This window comes from Glycine soja, chromosome 3 (genome assembly GCF_004193775.1).
Source record: "Glycine soja cultivar W05 chromosome 3, ASM419377v2, whole genome shotgun sequence".
NCBI lineage: Eukaryota > Viridiplantae > Streptophyta > Magnoliopsida > Fabales > Fabaceae > Glycine > Glycine soja.
In genome coordinates this window covers 6,507,312-6,512,262 of record NC_041004.1, presented here as the reverse complement: position 1 = coordinate 6,512,262, position 4,951 = coordinate 6,507,312, and the positions used below count along the sequence as shown (strand labels likewise).

The 4,951-nt window shown below is 35.4% G+C and overlaps 1 pseudogene; it reads left to right on the top strand.

Moving 5' to 3' along the window:
* The first annotated feature begins 671 nt into the window (after positions 1 to 671).
* LOC114404880 lies at positions 672 to 3,502 on the top strand (annotated as a pseudogene).
* Positions 3,503 to 4,951: the final 1,449 nt, after the last annotated feature.

Below are 4,951 nucleotides of genomic sequence, written 5' to 3'. Positions count from 1 at the left end.
CAAGAACATCTAATGTTGCAGGAGCAAACTGGATCGAGTCTGAAGTTTTCGATTTCATCCCAAATCACACGCAGTCGAGTGAAATACTCTGTGACTGAGAGCGCGCCTTGTTTCATCGTTGATGCTTCGTGCTGGAGATCAGAAATCCGCAAAAGATCCCCCTGCGAATATCGTGATTTCAGGTCACGCCAAATTTCTTCAGCTTTGTCCATCCACAGTATACTTTTCCTTATGGAGGTTGCAACTGAGTGAACTATCCACGATATCACCATATTGTTGCACCGGCGCCATGCTCCATACATTCTATCCATTTTCAGTGGTTCAGGTGCGCTTCCATCTACAAATTCTACCTTGTTTTTGGCGCTTAACGCAGTAATCATGGATCTACTCCATGAATGGTAATTGGTCGAATCTAGGACTGGAGAAACAAGGGCAATGGCTGGGTTCTCGCTTGGATGAAGATACAAATAGCTTTTTGTGTTATTGAACGTCGTCTCGTTCATGGTGAATGATTAACGTTGAGAAAAAGGTGGAAGAAGAAATGAGTGCGCAGTGGAGCTCTCCGTTAGAAGAGCTCTGATACCATAATAAAGGAATATGGTTCCATGCAAGGAAAAGCTTAGTATAACGTTTTAAGATGATCAAAACTGCATCTCAAGCTTTATTCAGTAATGGCGGAAGTATATATACACATGTGTATGGGAAAGCTTGTAGTCAGAAGGTAGTTACAACAGAAAACTAACTAACCTAACTAATCCCTTATAACTAACCCAACGAGATGTTGTTAAGAGTATATTAGTTCTAGAAGATGAAAGATGCACTGTACTGATGCCACTGCGTGACCTGCAAGAACTGAGCATGTCATGGTGCGGTCTCTCAAGACCCCTGGATCCTTCCCTGACAAGACTTGAGAATCTATCAGTCATTGTTCTTGATGGGAACAAATATTATCATCCCCAATGCCAGAAACATTTTTCCATTTCAAAAATATCACCATCCTAAGTCTTAATAATTGTGGGTCGAATGGAACATTTCCACATAAGATCTTCAACATTGGAACATTGTCAGTTATTGACACATCTTGGAACAACAATCTCCATGGTTTCATGCCTGAATTTCCATCCAGCAGATCTCTCTATAGCTTAAGTGTAAGTAGCACAAACTTGTCTGGAGAAATTCCATCCTTTATTGGTAACATGAGGAAATTATCTGAATTGAATCTTTCTAAATGTGGATTTAGCGGAACAATTTCCAATTCACTGTCAAACCTAACAAAACCTGTCCAAATTGACGTGAGTTATAACTTTTTTTTACTGGGAGGATTCCTTCATCCCTTTCTACACTTCCATCACTGCAAGCAATTCAACTTTCAGAAAATGAATTTAGTCAATTGGATGGAATGGTGAATTTGACATCCTCTAGACTAGAGAGCCTTGATATAAGTAACAATAATCTATCTGGGAGGATTCCTAGATTCCTTTTTACTAGCTGATCAATTCAGCTTTTCCACAATCAGTTTAGTCAACTAGACAAAATCAGAAATGTGTCTAGATTGTACAGCCTCGATTTAAGTAGCAATGATCAAATTGGGCCTTTTTCAACATCTATCCTCCAACTCAGTACACTTTTTGTCCTCCATTTTTCTTCAAACCAGTTTAATGGATCAGTACAGCTGAATAAGCTTCTTGAGCTTAAAAGTTTAACTGAGCTTGACCTTTCATGCATCAACTTAAAATTGATGTGAATGTTACAAATGCTGCATGGCTCGTCTTCCCTTCCCAGCATTTCGTACCTAAACTTGGCATCCTGCAACTTGAAAACCTTGCTTGGTTTCTTGAGAAACTTGTATGCAATAGTTGTTTTAGATCTTTCAGCTAACAAGGTTCAAGGAACGGTGCCCAATTGGATTTGGCTACTACATAATCTTCAAGCCCTTAATAATTCCCACAATCCGTTCATTGATTTCGCATAATATTTCTTTCAATTTATTAACCCTTGACCTCCATGACAATAAACTTCAAGAGCAATTACCTATTTTTCCTGAACAAGAAAATTATTTGGATTTCTCAAGCAACAAAGTTAGCTCTTTTATCACACAAGATATTGGTAATTACCTGTGTCTGACATCTTTTCTCTCTTTCAAACAATACTTTGGATGGCAGCATCCCCAATTCCATCTACATTGCTTCATCTCTCCAAGTGTTTGATCTTTCCTTGAATAACATTTATGGAACAATAATCTCATGTTTAATGAGGATGAGTGACACACTTAAAGTATTAAACTTGAAGAACAACAATCTCACAGGCCATATTCCTGATGCAATACCAGCTTCGTGTAGTTTATGGATTTTAAATCTTCATGGAAATCTATTAGATGGGCCAATTCCAAATTCTCTTTCGTGTTGCTTGAAGTTAAAGGTATTGGACCTTGGATTAAATCAAATTATTGGTGGCTTTCCATGCTTTTTGAAGAAAATATCCACACTTCGTATCCTGGTTTTGTGGAAAAACAAATTTCAAGGCTCCCTAAGATGTTTGAAAACCAATAAGGGAAACACTTCAAACTGTGGACATCACTTTTAACAATTTTAGCGGTAAACTACCAGGAAAATATTTCACAAACTGGGAAAGATATATAAAGCATGGTGAACAAGAAACTGAATCAAAGTTTATAGAGAAGGGGTTTCATGCACAAATGGGTAATGTATATTATCAAGACAGAATGACAGTTATCAACAAAGGCTTACAGATGGAGTTGGTTAAAAATTTTACAATCTTCACATCTATTGATTTCTCATCCAACCATTTTGAAGGACCTATACCAAAGGAGCATATGGATTTCAAAGAACTCTGTATCTTATTGTCAAAAACTGCTTTGTCTAGTGAAATCCCATCATCCATAGGTAACTTGAGACGACTGGAGTCTTTGGACCTTTCACAAAACTCGTCGGGTGGAGAAATTCCCATGCAACTTGCAAGTTTGTCATTTTCTTTTCATATTTAAATCTCTCATTCAAACATTTGGTGGGAAGGATCCCAATTGGTACCTAAAGTCAGTCATTTCCAGCTCTTCCTTTGAAGGAAATGATAGGCTATACGGTTTTCCATTGACTGAAAATCCAGAATATAAAAAGCCAGCAACGCTAACAAAGCTAGAATGTGAAGACTAACTTGGAAAATTGACTGGAACTTCGTTTGTGTGGAATTGGGAATGATTTTTGGCCATCGATTTTTTTTTTCGCTCTTGATTTGGAAGCGGTGAAGGGTATGGTATTGGCAACTTATTAACAAGATTCTTTGTTGGATCTTTCCTCCGATGCATCTAGAATATGTAACCAAGAGAGGACAAACTTATGCAAATTTAAGGAGACAAGTGTTAGTGATTAACAATGAATGTGCAAGTGAAATCATGACACAATAAATATCCCCTTTTTCAAATTTTTTTAAATTCATGTTTTAATGCTAACAAAAAAAGAAAGAAGAAGCACCATATGAGATGAGGAGAGAGGGAGGAGAAAAAAAAAACGGAGTGAATATTTAATTACTTAATCATAATTAATTTAATAAATACTTAAAAATAAGTCCATATAGGACTTATTAAAAATTATTTAAGATCCAAAAATGAATCTACCACTAAGAACAACTTTAGTGACAAATCCCAAATTAGGATCTTAGACACTAAAGACTCTCATTGATCAAGATTTAGAACTAAAGTTGTTCTAAAGGAAAAAATGATAGAAATATTTAATTGTACGTGATCCTGTACAATCCGTCGTGATTTAAGATCGCAAGCTGGAATCTTAGACTAAAGATGCTCTTAATATACTGTAGATAGTATTTTATTTTGGGGCAACACAACACTACATGATAAAGAAAGCAAAAAATTCAAGCTCAAATAAGAATCCAACCTATTTCTACTTGCACAAGTAGAATAACAACCTTGCATGACACAAGTCATTCATTCAAATAAAAATAATTGAAAAGCTATCGACAATAAAATATTTTTAAAAAGAAAATGTCGTCACCAAAATAAATAAGAATATAAAATTACAGTATTGGAGAGCCACTTTCATGTGAAAAAAGGGAAACATAAAAAAGATCTACAGAGTATGCAAATTTATTTATCAACATCAAATATATCTATGGTATCAATCCAAGTTTGCTAATTAACAAACAATAAGGGGCACCAAGTAAGGTGAAAAAGGCATTACCAGAGATGCCAATAGCATCCATGTCAAGGAAGTCAGGTTGAAGGAACCAAGAATCTAGCATAAACAATCTTTCCCTTAATTTGGAAACCATGTTCATCCCCACGACATCACTGCGTACGTGCTACAAGTAAATATAGCATAAACAGTCTTCTCAGAAATAGAACACTTCATAATTTGAACCCAGGAAATTTACTCCACTTGTATGGAGAACCAGAAACAAACATCATTTCTTTTAGTAGAAATTGAAATCTTCCACAAACAATGTTCTAAAAATTGGGATAAATTGGATTTCCCTATTCCAAAAGAAATCCAAATTTTGGTCTTGTATTCCATATTCTTTTCACTTTATTCTTTTCCAATTCAAAGAAATAAATCCAAACTTGAAAGAAAATAAACTACAATGTGCACGTGGAAACTCACCAAAAAGAAATGAATAAATCCCAATTTCTAGGTATAAATTCAAATTTCAAACAATAAACAATACATGATCTTACCAAAAAAATATATTTATTTTAAGATAACTAGATTAAATTTCAAAAGATCAAAAAATTACAGCAGACGCACACTAAGCAAGATCTCTCATAACAGTATTAACTAGCAAAGCGGTTAACGTAATTACCATAATAAGAGTCATGCATCTCATGCCGCAGGAAATGATCAACATAGGTACATACTTAGATTGCCAAGGTTATCAACTTGTTTGATGACTTCTCTAAAAACGCAGTTGATCCAACTGTCAA